Here is a 16,852-nt window from a genome sequence, read left to right as displayed (position 1 = left end):
GGCGATGATTCTGTGTGCATGTGCTCTCCCCTACTTAAACAGTAAGGCGTGGGCGAGCGAGGAGACAGGGTTGCCGAGTGAGCCAGACGCCGGCGCAGTGCTGAATGTAAATAAAACTCTTTTGTAAACACGACCCAGGCATCGAGACCCTTTTATCCAGAGCCCGACGGACCCAACACCGTACACCCCCTTTGAAAACAATGATAATTTCTAGGGATGCTCTCTTCCCAGCGAATGACAGTTTCCCATGATGCACGTTTGTAGACCATTCACATTCTTAAGGTTGATGGATCACAAATCACCTGGATGTGCAGCTGCACTAGCTACATCACAAGCCATTCTGTAATGGGAAAAATCTCCAGTTTACATCTTGGCAGGAGGAAAATTACAGCTAAGCTTCAACCGTTTTTTCTTTGACTGCCTTGTGGACGGTCGCAATCTGGACAGATTGGAGACAGGGCTCTTGACAAATTTCCGTCTTTGATTTTATTGGTGTTTGACCTTGAAACTGATGTGGGATGCCTCCATGTTATGAGGGAATAGATTACCGGAGCAAATGTGTTTTCAATAGAGCTCAGATTTGTCCGGGCTAGCTGGTTTACAAGCGTATTTGATTGGTTATTCAGAAAGGTTCATAAGTGAGAGGGACAGGGATCAAATTTCTAAATGCTTTCTTTAGGTCAGATGTGGCATCCTTAAAAGTAATTTACAATAAATCCTATGCTGCACTGTTAGAGTATCTATACCAGACTGCCAGCCACGGCTTAAATTGCCGCCAACTGGAAACATTTTCCTTATGTACTTTACTATAAAACAGTGCTTGAAGAACTGCAATCCAGTTTGGTGATATCTCCACTGACACATATTACCAATAATGACACATACCATGAAGGAATTTCATAAAAATATTCAGTTTTGATTTCAATCAAAGCTCCGTAAAAATAAACTGGATACATTCTGTTTTAAAGATTGATGGAGGTGAAATGTTTAGAATGAAAGAATACAAAGAACTCAACTCTTTTGGTTTGTCATTTCCAATAGTTGAGAGTAGTCTCGTACCAAACCTTCTAACAGAGAGAGTATCGGTCTGAATGCCTAGCGATCAAGTTTCTTGTCAACTGTAACCAAAATACACCAGACTATGCAAATATATTTCTGGGAATCAAACAAGTGGCAAGGTTTTTGGTCAAGTGGTTCTTCAGGAATCTACAAGCATCAATACTTGAGTCCAAGCAATCGACCACGGTTACTGTGCAGTATTCTCAATCATTACCAGTGTTTCCCCTACCATTATAACCTCTTAAATTACTTCGCCCCTGCTGAAAAAGTGTGAAATTGTGTGAAAAAAAGAATTGAAATTTAATTTTTTGTTATCATTTTCCACGCACGGCAGTTCCACACTTATCTGTGGGAATATGTCCATATGAGCTCGCAGCAGAGAGCACCAGAGTGACTACTAACCTCAGGACGGCTGAACCGTTTGGTTAGTACTAACGATGAGCCGGATACTCTGCTGAAACGAGTATCCGGTACGGATAAAGCACTTTTGCCGAGGACGAGTAATACGAGTCAATATCTGTGATTGAATACAAGTCCTCATTGGGTAGCTGTCTGCGTTCTGTGATTGGCTGGTAGTCACAGCGCCCCTCCCCTACACACATACTGTTTGTGTTGCTGTGTCCCGCTCCGCTCACTCACACACAGAACTCCTCTCCCTCCCTCAGTCAGGATTTCTTCGGCTTCAGGTTTATTTTTTTTACTTCGGTTTGTTGTTCTTAACTAGTAGAGTTCAGGTAAACGTGGGGCTTGTTAAGACGTGGTGCTTAAGAATGCGAGTCGCTCTAACCAGTTCTCTCTCTCTCTCTCTCTCTCATCAGTTTTTTTTATACCGTCTGCTGGCTCTCTTCACGCACTCAGTGTCTGACGTTGACTAGTTGTGTTAAATAACTAAATATTAATATTACAAATTAAGCCACACACACACTTCCCCTCTCTCTCTCATGATCATCAGAGATACAGAATAATGAGTGATAAACATAAATGAACATAAGAATTATGAAGGAATGCTGTTTTAACCGCAGAAATGCGTCAGTGCAGTGTTTTTCAAGTTCATGTATGATTGGTCATATCACCTGTTAATCAAGCTCCCTGCGAAGGGTCAATTGCATGCTTAAAAAAGAGCATGACGGTTAAAGCCCAGCCCATTTCAAGACAACCCAACAACTTACGGGTTTCATACATCCGGGTTAAGCCCCACCCAATCCGAGTACAGATACGGATACAGATAATTCATATGGTTCAACAGATACAGATACAGATAATGCTGTACTCGCTCATCTCTAGTCAGTACCTCCCCGGTCAGCCGAACCGTTCATCCTTATAAGCCGTTGTGGTTGAGGGAATACATAGGGGCAAAGTCATCGGTTCATTCCTGCAGTAAGTCCTGTATGAAACGTAATAATCCCATTGGGAAAAATAAAAAGCAGGAAAAACAATATGCTGTTGTCCAAACAGCACACATGACATGTAGAAAATTTGAAGTAGTGTCACAGTTTGGTTCTTCTTCCTGTTTTATTTTGTAGTTTCATGTCTCTTGTGTGTCAGGGTTAGCTTCACTTCCTGCCTTGTCCTGTGATTTCCTGATTGTTTCCACTCACCTGCACCTTCCTAGTGTATTTAAGCCCTGTGTGCCTGTTGTCCCCTGCAACATTGTTAAGTCATGCTGTGGTTTGTTTACGTCTGCCCTGGCCTTGTTTTGGATTAAAGAGCACTTTTTTTGGAAACTCTGCGTGTGAGTCCTGCCTGCCTCCCTCCGCACCAGCAGCAACGCACCTGACAAGTAGGTACAAACTGAATTACAAAAAGGATCATTTTTAGCACCAATCAAAGGTTTTTCCTTCGACTATCCTACAAAACTCAGTTTAATTGGCATACACATGGGTCTAATCCAGTTTAGACCAAAAGAAACAATTTATTATGCCTCCTTTCGTTGCCCCCTCCTCCCTTTTTTGCCCCCCAGGCTATGATGAGGAATGGAGAAAGAGAAGGGATTAGTTTACCAGGAAATTAAAAAGGTGGAAGGGCAGCCAGATATGTTAGAGTTTATTCTAGTTTATAACACAAGGTGATGAGGATAACGCGTGTGTGTTTAACAGTGTGGGAGGGTCCAGCTTTCAGGATGTAGTTCGATTGCAGGCGGTGATAGACTGAGCAATACCTGTAGATAAACTAGAAAGCAGAGAGGGAAGGAATCGTGTTTTGGTCTGGTTTGTTCCTCAGTAAGTATGGGCGTCTGTGTTGAAACATTTATAAATCGGATCATAGAGGCATTAAGCAAATTTTAAAACAGCAAGCGAAGCCATCTAGTTGAATTGTCTTAAACCTGTGTTGTTTCTAATGTTATCTGTCTCAAAACCGCAACCTGATACTCTTATCAGTTTTGGCCCATTGCTACAAGTTAACTACAAATATTTCTTTGCCTCTTGTCTTTGTCAATACAACAAGATGTTCAATTTGTCAGTTATAGTCCCATTTAGAATTAAAAAGACCCTAAAGCTCAAACTCAATAGCATACATATACTGAAGGACAAGGTTGCAGTCGGTTGTGGACATTACAAGTACAATTAAAGCTGTGAGCAGCGTTGGACGGGTCCTCGCTACTCCTTGCACGCCGGGGCACTGGCCAGACGGTGAGGAACCCTGCGGCCGTCGGATAAAGCATTCGCAAGTCAGTGGTCGTTAACCGTGTGGAGCAACGCCAGGAATGCCGCTTTGGAAACTTATCTTTGACATTATCATGGTCTTAGGCCTTTTTTGTCAACATATAACCAGGAGCTTCTGATGTACCATTATAAATTAAATGAAAATGAAAAAAAGCCTCTCAGAAAACCATACATGAGCCAATTTCCTTCAATATCTCAATCACCAGACTACATTTGGTCATTTTCAGATTAGATTTGAAAGGAAATAATAAATATCTTCATGACCATTCCACTTTAGGTTGATAGTAGACATCCCCAAGGTGACAACTATGGATAACCAGGACATTCTGATGTTCCATCCCAAAATAAAAGCCTCTCAAAATACCATACATGACCCAACATCCTTCGAAATCTTTTAAAAGGTGTTTTTTTAAATCTGCGCCCTACGGACATAGTTTAATATTTCTTCCGGCAAAATACAACTTTCAGAGGCCAAGGTCTCAAGAGCACACTGCGTGGATTTGAAAAGAATCGGGTTTAATCCCTGGGAGGAGTTCGGTCTTTTACAACTGTAAGAAAATTTGAAAATATGCCAAAAAGGCACATCTTTAATGATTAAATGCACCACCCCCTAATCTTCAAATATTTTGAAAAAATTAGCGAGTGTTCAGGGGTTCAATGTTTACACATCCTGCAATTTTGGTGAGGGCAGGCCAAGCCATTTGGAAGTTATAAATCTTGCCAGATTAAGCCACACCCCTTGCAAAGTTCATTAACCGTAATATCATCTTAAAACCATAAGACAGGTCAGAAATTATCATATGGATGTTTAAAGGGTGAGAAGTTCATGCTATATGAGAAATATGGAGCAGATTAGATAAAGTATGGTCGAGTTATAACAACTTCAACTTTCGCGGCGAATGGTGGTTTTTTGAAAATGCTCCCTACACACATAGTTTAGAAAGTATTTCGGCAAAATGCAATTTTTCGAGCCTAAGGTCTCAGGATCACACTGCGCGAATTTGAAAAGAATTGGGTTTAATCCCTGGGAGGAGTTTGGTCTTTTACAACTGTAAGAAATCATGAAAAAGGCCAAAAACCGGCCCAAAAGGCAGATTTTCAACCATTAATTACAGCGCCCCCTATTCTTCAAAAATTATGAAAATATTAGTGTGTTCAGGGCTTCAATGTTCACACATGCTATAATTTTGGTGAGGGCAGGCCAAGTGATTTGGAAGTTGAAAATCTGCCAGATTAAGCCACACCCCTTGCGAAATTAATTAGCCCATATCTCATCAAAACAAGTTATCAGCCCCATTCTGATATATCAAGGGCAGATTGACCCAATAATCATCCACCGACAGTTTCATGACAATCAAACTCAGCGTTTAGGAGAAATTGCCAAAAATGTGTTTTTCACAAAATTCAAAATGGCGGAATATCTAGAGAGCACTTTTTTTAATCCCCTAATTGCACGACAAAGATTATCAATTTTCCACACTTCTGAAGCACATGCAAAAATTGGAGTTTTTAAATATGATAAAGTACTCAAAAGTCCGATTTGACGTGGCAAAATAATTAGCAATGAACAGGCCTTCGCCTCTCCTTGCATGTCGGGGGGGGCAGCGGGTCAAAAAGAGACAAAAAATATAACTCTTGGGGCTGGAATTCAAATCTGAGTCTGTGGTTTCATAAAAGGAATCCACCAACACTAGGCTATTGCCGAGCTTCAAAATACCTGCAAAAAGTGAAATGTAGGATCACCTTGGTTCAGTCAAGGCAAAGGACGACAGCTAATCACACCACTTTTGCTCCATCAAGAAATATTAACTTTTTAACTACACACACTGGATGACCATGTGCCTACAGATTCCAAAACATCAAGCCAACCTCTACAACACAGGACTTTTTGTGAATCAATGATCAAAACGTCACTAAAATAATTTTGATCGCCCCCATTTAGTCAAGGCAAGATTGCTCTCCATGAGCCTTGACAAGGTCTTTACCCAGTTCCTTAATGAATAGCACCATCCAATGTTAGCCCTCCTTGCAGAGAAGGGTTGCAATGATAGATCACAGCAGGTGCAGGTTAGATGAAATACCAAGCAATATTCAAATGTGGACTCATTAAAAGTGACTACGTCTTTACTTTATTGTGGGAGCCAAGTTGAGTGAAGAATGGAGCATATTTAGTACCTCAAAAGTAACTTTGTTTCTTATATCAGCTGGACAAGTGATTAAAAAGAGAAGAAAAAAAAATCTGCTGTAGCTCTGGTTCGAATCCTGCGGAGGCACATTCAGTGCTCGGAGATAACATCGGCTCACTTGTGATTATGCAATCAAAATGACTATAATATAGGTCAGTTTATCTCCATTCCCTCATGGCAGAGAGTGTGATCTGTGGGGACTATTTTTTGCAGTCATTTAGCTATTCGTTTTTAAATGTTAATATAATATTGAGTAAGTTTTTTTCGTAGTCAATTACCGAGCGGTCTCTGCAATGGGAAGGGCGGCCCCACGGGAGAGACTTCCTGCTTGTTGATCCATTTCTGTATTCTGTATAAACTATATATAAAACCGTAAGAGCCTTAGTAAGATATTAGTGAACCTCTAAAGCACATGTGTCCAACTCAAGGCCTGCGTTTTTCCCATAAGATGAAAATACCAAGTGTAGCCGCTGAACCGGAAGTATATAGATTTTCACAGTAAGAATGGACCGTCTGCAATGACAGCGGTTAACAGGGTAACATGACGAGAAAAGTGGATTTAAATAAATGTTCACTCCCTCCAGGAAATACATGAGACCAGGAAACGTACTGATGGATTTATTCCTTGTCGAACGGCTTTTAGCGAACATCATGAGAACGTATCGAACAGATAACAAGACCTTAAACAAAACGTACCTCACTGGCTGCACACATCCAAGAGGGAATGAGAACACTTTAGTTCAGGAACTATTACTACTATGAGAGCTAAATTAAAATGATGATCCCGTTGCTGAGTTTTACCGTAACTTAAGACTTCACATACTTGTTGGCTCTGTGACACTAAAACATGTCCCCCCTAAACTAACCACGTAAACATAGTTTTTACCCCACAAACAAAACAAATATTTCTGTGCACAAACCACACAACAAATAAACAAGTTCATCAAGATATAATACAAACGACACGAATTACATTTATGACAGTTAAATAAATGATCCGGGTCCGACGGGATGTGTTAGCAGCAGTAGTTGACTACACTCTTGGCTCTGATATATATTGCCCAAAGATTGTGTCGCTTCAGTGAGCAGAGCAGAGACTGTTTATGGAGATTGCAGATTAAACGTGTTCGCATCTCCACCAGTATGTGGCAGAATACGTGTATTTAAACCATAGATGTAATTGTATTGAACTGTCCGTGTTATTTGTCTAGGTTACATATGTCGAACTCGCAACGTGTGTACCGCCAGCGCCCCCTCCGCCCCCTCTCCCTCCCCCATTTAGCTGTTTGTGTCCGTTCGAATCCCAACCTGAAATAAGTTTGACACCCCTGCTCTAAAGTATAACAATTTAAGTCAATAAACCTCAACAAGGAGAGTAATCTGGATCCATTTGTTTGTTGTATCAGCCAGACACGCGTTTAAAAAGAGAACGAAAAAAAAAAATTATGCTCGCGTCGAGAATCAAACTCACGCATCGAACACCGGGAACCGACAGCTTAGCAGGAGAGCCATATTCTCTGATAGGATTGCAGAGTCAAAAGGTCACTAAAATAGGATTGGTCACTCTTCTGAAATAATACAGGGTATATTCACACTAAAAAAATATAACTGACTTCCTGTTTGTTTTAGAGCAAAGACTTTTTTAAGTCTTCCCGTAATACATTTGTTAAAAAATCACCACACTTGTATGTCAAACAGGGTGCCGGCACTGCTTCGTCAAAAACTTCCAGGGGGCGCTATGGAGGCAATTTTTCACTTTTGATCCAAAACTCCACATCAGGTCTGTAAAGGTCATCACGTAGGACACTCACAGGTTTTCAAGAGTTTGAGTTTGCAACAAAGTTGGTCCAAAACTCACTGTGACCTATCATCATAGTCTTAAGGCTTATATTGACATATTTGAAGTGGATCAGATTAAAGGGCTATCAAATATATCAACGGTCTTTTTGCCGAAGATTTCTTAAGAATCGGACCAAGCGTTTGGGAGGAGTTCGCAAAAACGTGTTTTTCACAATTCAAAATGACGGACATGAAACGGTAGGCGCATTTGCATACTATAATTGACTTTTTTGTAGAGCACATCCAAGAGCACCTGTGTGAAAAGGTTCCAGGTCAATCGGTAAAAGTCGGAAAAAATTTCCCCATAGGGAGCACTTACGGGGGCGCTAGGGTAGTTTTTTTTTCTCCCCTAATTGCGGGACCCGAAGAATATCGAAATTTTTCACACTTCTGAAGCGCGTGCAAAAATTCAAGAGTTTTTGAACATGATGAAGTCCCCAAAAGTGCGATCGAAGTTTGTGACATTCTGATCATGGGATTTCAACAAACCCACTGGCCTAGAGGTTAGCTCCAAGCTTAGGACACTGTAGACCCAGGTTCAATTCCTAGGTCAGAACCTTGTTTTTTCGTTTTTTAACCCCGTGGCCTGTAAAAGAAACAAAGGTGGTAGTAAATATTAGAGATGAGCCGGATACTCGGCTGAAACGAGTATCCGGTACGGATAAAGCACTTTTGCCGAGTACGAGTATTATACGAGTAATACGTGTCAATATCTGTACTCGGATTGAATACAAGTCCTCATTGGGTAGCTGTCTGTGTCTGCGTTCTGTGATTGGCTGGTAGTCACAGCGCCCCTCCCCTACACACATACTGTCTGTGTTGCTGTGTCCCCGCTCGGCTCACACTCACAGCTCTCGCGATAAATTTAAAGGATTTCTTCGGCTTCAGATTTATTCTTTTTACTTCGGTTGTTGTTAATTAGTAGAGTTTAGGTAAACGTGGGGTTTAATAAGACGTGGTTCGTAAGAATGCGACTCGCGTTGCTGTCGGAGATTTTTTTTTTTTCATTTGGCTCGAACCAGTTTTTAGTTTTTTTACTTCACGCACTGACCTCTCTCTCTGCCGGAGTTTTTTTTTTACCGTCTGTTGGCTCTCTTCACACACACCACAATAATTAAGAAGGAATGCTGTTTTAACCGCACACTGTTTTCAAAGTTCATGTTTTATATTGGTCACCTGTTAATCAAGCTCCCTGCGAAGGGTCAATTGCATGCTTAAAAAAGAGCATAACGGTTAAAGCCCAGCCTATTTCAAGACAACCCGACAACTTACGCGGTAAATCCTTCATACTTCCGGGTTAAGCCCCGCCCACTCCGAGTACAGATACGGATACAGATAATTCATATGGTTCAACAGATACTGATACAGATACAAATAATGCTGTACTCGCTCATCCCTAGTAAATATGCTCCAATCTTTACTAAATTTGGCTCCCACAATAAAGTTAAAGATGTAGTCACTTCTTATGATTTCAATGCTTCCACGCTTCAATTTGCCTGAAATATAAAAATTGCTGAAAATTCAGAAATGAGAAGGTGAAATGAACTTGAAAAAAAACCCAGCTTCTATAAATTTGAAGAAATACAGAAATAATAAAAGCTTAAAATTAGGGCTGTCAAATGAATAAGAATTGTAATCAAATTAATTAGAATTTTCTGTGGATTAATCAGGATTAATAACTAATCGCACCCGAATCCTAACCAATTTTTATTTCTGAAATGCATACTAAAGATAGATTAAAGCTGCAAGCAGCGATGAACGGGCCTTCGCCCCCTTGCACGTTGTGGTGGGGCGGCGGTCGGCCGGACTCGCAGTTAAAAAGAAGAAAAAAACGATGGCTCTAACGGGAAGCGAACCCGGGTCAAAATATTGAAAGTCCTGTGGCTAACCAACGGAGCTACGTGCTGAGTTGTGATTACAAAATCGAAAAGTGACCTAAAAAAAGTAAATTCACCTACATTGCGTCAGGGCAGAGAAATCGATCTGTGGGGACTATATTTTGAAGCATTGTTCAATAAACACAATTGAAGTCACATCAGGAGTCTAATTTATTATGTTGGGGCGATGTACAAAGTGCAAAACATGAATAGCGGTTACTTTGAACAGAAATACATTACGTTAGAGCTGGCGAACTCTCACAATAACAGCATAAACTCACGCGAGACTACGAGCTGTGGCTCCGCTCTGGGCAGAATACGTCTATTTATTAATTAAATTAAAAATGTAATTATATTGAACTGTTCGTGTTATTTGTCTAGTTTAGATATGTCAAACTTGCGACACGCTGCCGAACGGCTGTGCCGTCCAGACCAGTCCGCCACTGGACAGCGTACTGCAAGCTGCCCCGCGTCTGCCTTTCCTTCAGTCAGCTGTTAGTTCCGTTCCTGCTGATCCTACACCGCAGCCGACAGTAAACTCAAATGAGTTTGACAAACGTCCTCTAAAGTGTAGAAAGTCAATAACCTCAGCAAGGAGAGTAAACTGACTCATTTTGTTCGTTAGATCAGCCGGAGACGCGGGAAAAAGAGTAAAAAAAAAAAAAAAAAGAGATGTTTGGGACGGGACTCGAACTCGAGATCCCCACGGGAAAAACGTTGGAGCATGCTTAGAGTTAAAGGCCCACTTGAGAATCTGGGAGGAAAACGTCCCTGATAAGGGGTTCATGGCTCTCTGCAAAAAATACAGGGAATAGTCACACTAAAAAAATTATAACTGCCTTCCTGTTTGTCTTAGAGAAAATTCCTCAGAGACTTTTTTAAGTCTCCCTTTAATACATATGGTAAAAAATCTGCAGACTTGTAGATTAAACGGCGTGCAGGCGGGGCTTCGTCAAAATCTTCCAGGGGGCGCAATGGAGGCAATTTTTCACTTTTGATCCAAAACTCCACATCAGGTCTGTAAAGGTCATCACGTAGGATACTCACAGAGGTTTTCAAGAGTTTTGGAGTGTGCCGAGGCTCAGAAGATGTGCTTGAACTTTCATGCGAAGATGACGTCGTCACAGCAACAAAGTTGGTCCAAAACTCCCAATTCTCACTGTGAGCCATCGTCACAGTCTTACGTCTTATATTCCCAGATTTGAAGTTGATCAGATTAAAGGGCTAGGAAATGGACATGTAAATGTAGAAACTTTGCATTGACGTAAGCCAATAGGTGGCGCTATACTTTTTCGAAAATCACTGCATGGCATTACTTAAAGGCCTACACAAGCATCATGAATATACATTTATAGCCAGAAATATCAATGTTCCTTGGAGTTATACCATTTTACACTTTGGAAAAAAATCTTCCAAAATTGTCCAAACTGCACGCAAGCTCACGCCCAGGTAGTTTTATGAAAACTCTTGATTTTAATAACTTTTGACCCCAAGGGTGTCAGGAACCAGTTGCCAGATTTTGAAATGGATCGGATTTAAACTCTCGGAGGAGTTCGTTCGTTTGTAAATGCAAAAATTGAAGGAAATGGCCAAAAATTCACAGAATCACCACAGCGCCCCCTAATGTTCAAATATTCTGGGAAAATTTGGGGATGTTCTAGGACTCATTGTGAACATGTCCTCAAAATTTGGTGAAAATGGGGGTTGGAAAAAAAAAAGTTATAGGCCTTTGAACTTTCAGGACACAAACCTACACATTTCATTGGTCCATAACTTTATTGAAAAATGAGATATCAACATTCTTTCAATAACTTTTGATCGCATCGAGCCAACGATCATTTTGCCGAAGATTTCGTAAGAATCGGACCAAGCGTCTGGGAGGAGTTCGCAAAAACGTGTTTTTCACAAAATTCAAAATGGCGGCCATAAAACGGTAGGCGCATTTGCATACCATAATTTTTTTTGTGTACAGCACATCCAAGAGCACCTGTGTGAAAAGGTTCCAGGTCGATCGGTAAAAGTAAAAAAAAAAATTAACATTGCGGCCACTTTGGGGGGCGCTAGAGAGTTCTTTTTTTTCTCCTCTAATTGCGGGACCCCAATCATACGTCAATTTTGCGCACTTCTGATGCGCGTGCAAAAATTCAAGAGTTTTTGAACATGATGAAGTCCCCAAAAGTGCGTTCGAAGTGGCAAAATAATAATAATTAAAGCTGCAAGCAGCGATGAACGGGCCTTCGCCGATTCTCGCGCGTCGGGGTGGGGCGGCGGTCGGCCGGGCTCGCGGGTCAAAAAAGACTAAAGAGACTAAACGAATCACTCTCGGGGCTGCCATTCAAACCTGAATCTGCGGCCTCGCGAACGGAATCCACCGACGCCGGGCTGTTGCCCCGCTGCAAAAGACCTGCGGAGTAATTGTTACGGGTCTCGGGCACGATGACCACAATAAGTATCACAGCAACACTTGTCTCGTTCTCCAGTTTGCGTCTGTATAATTGATTCAACACATATACACATCCAGTGCATTATTCTTGTCCTGTATATCTTAGATATCATAGATGCAGTCTCAATCAAGGTTAATTCCCAGAAATATCCACCTGTAATTACCTTAGCTGTTATTACTGCCTACTATAGTTCCTATTGACCAACTACATAAGGGATATTTCCACACCATGTTGACTATGATAAACGTATACAACTCTTATTCACATATGGACATTGCACTTTAGAATGTATATTCATTAACTCAGCATGTACCAAACCATATTGTCATGTAAAAAAACCAAAACATGACCAAACATGACTAAATAAATCACTGCCCTTGCATACTGAACAAATATTGCATTCTGGATTCATTTTAAGTCACATGAGGAGTCTTGTGCATGCCAAGAATCAAACCCTGGTTTACTGCGCCAGGGGCCAACGCTCTGCAGATGACCTATATGGTCCAATACAATTTCACATTCGAAACGTCACTCAAATAGGATTGGTGCCTCTCTTGCAAAAATACAGCGAATTTTAATACTTAAATGAGAGCTAAAGGAGAAAATAAACGCAGTAGGTCACATAAGTTCTGTCGGATGTTCAAGTTGCCCAGAAGGATGAGCGGAGAGCTGTCATCTGGAAGTTGTAACTCTTCCATTCGTTGTAGAAGTAAATAACTTCTTCTCTGGAAGGATCATTTTCCGCTGTGGTCCAGTCGACTTGGGTCTTTGCCACGATTGCCCGCGGTGAAGCCCACCTGTGCCGTGTGGTGGAAGAAAAAAAGAAGGCCAAATTATTACATCCATCGACAGTCACACGATATGGAATGCTGTTGTACGAATGCGGGAAGAAGTCTTTTACAATTATGCAGACAGAACAAAATATACATAAAGAAATGCTTTCCCACCTCGCTGGAGTTGAAAGCCACGTGTCCCATGTGCCATTCCCAGTGATGTCCTCAGACTGGTGGCATGACTTTGCACGGGCCATCTGAAAATATTTGAGCACCAACGTGTATTATCAGAATACGATTATGGCTGTCAACAGATTATAGACAATTGACTAGTTAATCACACGTTTTGAAAACATTTATCTTGATTACAATATTTTTTTCTCTTATATTAACTGTTTACAGTTTAGTAATTTGTTGTTTCAACTCCATAATGAGCTTGACGTGTGTATATTATTTCTGTGGAATGAGGGGCATATTAATCATATCATTTAATGTTAGATTCATGCTCATTGTGAAGGCAATAAATATATAACATATTGAAAAGCATTGAAGACGCACAATACATTACGTGTCATTTAGCTGCGCCCGGCTGCACGCTGCGGGCAGATTATAGACAATGAAGTTAAACAACAAAGTAGTTAAGTTAGCTGCTGCGAGCACGGTTCTACTCAGTGTGTAAATAAAGTGATTCAATCGGGCCAAGTTATTTAGGGCACACGGAAACGTAAACAAAGTGGCGTTAATAGCGTAAAGAGGTGTCTTTTGACGCTGTAAAGCTACCGTAGTTAGCTTAGCTAAAAGACGTATGCTGGGTGAGACTGGAGAACGCACAAGGAAAACGTAATCACTCACCGTCAAAGGCGTTTCCACTTCGTTGAGTACATGTGGACGTAAGCACCGGTGTGTAGTTAGCAAGCTGGCTGACTGGCTGCTCCATCCGGCAGCCGCTAGCTCCACTCGCTATCCCAGTTAGCTGTCCGTGCCGTCGAGCAGATATAACAAGCCCTTAAACAAAACGTACCTCACTGGCTGCACACATCCAAGAGGGAATGAGAACACTTTGCTTACATCCACATAGTAGTAATAGTTCCTGAAGTATAGGTGTGTAGTTAGCAGTTTAAAATACGGAGCGGTGATACTTTGCCTGTTCAACACAAAACCGGAACATGCGCAGACTACGTGCGCGGCTGTGCGCACGTAGTCTGCGCATGTCCGTCAACCAAGAATAGGGAATTCTGGGTGATGAAGTTCTTTAACTTAAAATTTCCCCGTAACATCTATTTACATCACCAAACGTGTTTGCATCTCCACCCGTATGTTGCAGAATACGTGTATTTAAATCCAGATGTAAATATATTGAACTGTCCGTGTTATTTGTCTAGGTTAGATATGTCAAACCCGCGACACGCTGCCAAACGGCTGCGCCGTGAGCCAGCTGTCCTGCATCAGCCTTACCTTCTTCTGTCAGCTGTATGCGCGGCCACGGAGCAGTTTCTGGCCTTAAACTGAAACGAGTTTGACATACCTGCTCTTAAGTGTACAAAGTCCATAACCTCAGCAAGGAGAGTAAACTGAATCATTTTGTTCGTTAGATCAGAAGACACGCGTTTAAAAAGAGGAGGAAAAAAAAAAAAATTGATTTCGCCGGGACACGATCTCACGACCATAGGATCGGGGGGCGGTTTCTTACCAGGAGAGCTAAACCTTCTGATGGGTTTGAGAATTCGAAAACTCACTGAAATAGGATCGGTCACTCTCCGCCAAAAATACAGGAAATATTCACACTAAAAAAATTATAACTGCCTTCCTGTTTGTTTTAGAGAAAATTCCTCAGAGACTTTTTTAAGTCTCCCTTTAATACATTTGGTAAAAAATCAGCGGACTTGTCGGTCAAACAGGGTGCGGGCGGGGCTTCGTCAAAATCTTCCAGGGGGCGCAATGGAGGCAATTTTTCACTTTTGATCCAAAACTGCACATCAGGTCTGTAAAGGTCATCACGTAGGATACTCACAGAGGTTTTCAAGAGTTTTGGAGTCTGCCGAGGCGCAGAAGATGTGCTTGAACTTTCATGTGAATATGTCGTCGCCACAGCAACAAAGTTGGTCCAAAACTCCCAATTCTCACTGTGAGCCATCGTCACAGTCTTACGTCTTATATTCCCAGATTTGAAGTTGATCAGATTAAAGGGCTAGGAAATGGACATGTAAATGTAGAAACTTTGCATTGACCTAAGCCAATAGGTGGCGCTATACTTTTTCGAAAATCACTGCATGGCATTACTTAAAGGCCTACACAAGCATCATGAATATACATTTATAGCCAGAAATATCAATGTTCCTTGGAGTTATACCATTTTACATTTTGGAAAAAAATCTTCCAAAATTGTCCAAACTGCACGCAAGCTCACGCCCAGGTAGTTTTATGAAAACTCTTGATTTTAATAACTTTTGACCCCAAGGGTGTCAGGAACCAGTTGCCAGATTTTGAAATGGATCGGATTTAAACTCTCGGAGGAGTTCGTTCGTTTGTAAATGCAAAAATTGAAGGAAATGGCCAAAAATACACAGAATCACCACAGCGCCCCCTAATGTTCAAATATTCTGGGAAAATTTGGGGATGTTCTAGGACTCATTGTGAACATGTCCTCAAAATTTGGTGAAAATGACGGTTAGAAAAAAAAAAAGTTATAGGCCTTTGAACTTTCAGGACACATACCTACAAACTTCATTGGTCCATAACTTTATTGAAAAATGAGATATCAACATTCTTTCAATAACTTTTGATCGCATCGAGCCAACGATCATTTTGCCGAAGATTTCGTAAGAATCGGACCAAGCGTCTGGGAGGAGTTCGCAAAAACGTGTTTTTCACAAAATTCAAAATGGCGGCCATAAAACGGTAGGCGCATTTGCATACCATAATTTTTTTTGTGTACAGCACATCCAAGAGAACCTGTGTGAAAAGGTTCCAAGTCGATCGGTAAAAGTAAAAAAAAAAATTAACATTGCGGCCACTTTGGGGGGCGCTAGAGAGTTCTTTTTTCTCTCCTCTAATTGCGGGACCCGAATCATACGTCAATTTTGCGCACTTCTGATGCGCGTGCAAAAATTCAAGAGTTTTTGAACATGATAAAGTCCCCAAAAGTGCGTTCGAAGTGGCGAAATAATAACGAAGAAAAATAATAATTCTTGCAATTTCAATAGGGCTTTCGCCCGACTTGCAGTCGGCTCAGGCCCTAATTAAAGCTGCAAGCAGCGATGAACGGGCCTTCGCCCCCTTGCACGTCGGGGGGGGGCGGCGGTCGGCCGGGCGCGCGGGTCAAAAAGAGACTAAGGAGACAAAATAAATCACTCTCGGGGCTGGCATTCAAACCTGACTCTGTGGTCTCATGAACGGAATCCACCAAGACAAGGCTACTGCCGAGCTGCAAAAGGCCTGCAAAAAGTTGACAAGTCACATCAGGAGTCTTAATAAATAGGTTGAGGCGATGTACAAAGTGCAAAACCGAAATAGAGGAGAAAAAAAAAGATCTTCCACACCTGGAATCGAACCCGCATATCCAGCGCCAGGGGCCGAGTGCTCTACAGATGTGCTATCTGCTCTGATACAATGTAGTAATTCGAAACGTCCCTCAAATAGGATTGGTGACTCTCTTGCAAAACTACAGGGAATATTCACACTAATAGAGTTATAACTGACTTCCTGTTTGTTTTAGAGCATAGTCGTCAGAGACATTTGCTTCAGTGAGCAGAGCAGAGACAGTTTATGGAGATCGCAGAGTAAACGTGTTTGCATCTCCACCAGTATGTGGCAGAATACGAGTATTTAAACCATAGATGTAATTATATTAAAGTGTCTGTTAGCTGCCCCGCTACCACAAGCGCCCCACGTCAGCTGTTCGCATTAACTCAGCATGTACCGAACCATATTCTCATGTAAAAAAACTAAACATGAGAAATTAAATCACTGCTCCTGCATACTGAACAAATATTACATCCTGGATTCATTAAA

The 16,852-nt window shown here is 41.5% G+C and overlaps 1 long non-coding RNA gene across 1 annotated transcript in view; it reads right to left on the bottom strand.

Moving 5' to 3' along the window:
• LOC134132835 (uncharacterized) overlaps positions 1–13,256 on the bottom strand; it is a 391,917-nt gene extending 378,661 nt beyond the window's left edge. The window contains exons 1-2 of the long non-coding RNA XR_009957021.1: positions 13,016–13,256; positions 11,966–12,865 (exon numbers count right to left, since the gene is read on the bottom strand). This is a non-coding gene — a long non-coding RNA (uncharacterized LOC134132835). The remainder of the gene's footprint in view (positions 1–11,965; positions 12,866–13,015) is intronic.
• Positions 13,257–16,852: the final 3,596 nt, after the last annotated feature.

Source organism: Pungitius pungitius, chromosome 10 (genome assembly GCF_949316345.1).
Source record: "Pungitius pungitius chromosome 10, fPunPun2.1, whole genome shotgun sequence".
Taxonomy (NCBI): domain Eukaryota; kingdom Metazoa; phylum Chordata; class Actinopteri; order Perciformes; family Gasterosteidae; genus Pungitius; species Pungitius pungitius.
The sequence above is the reverse complement of the archived record's forward strand: the minus strand, read 5'-3'. Positions and strand labels throughout refer to the sequence as shown.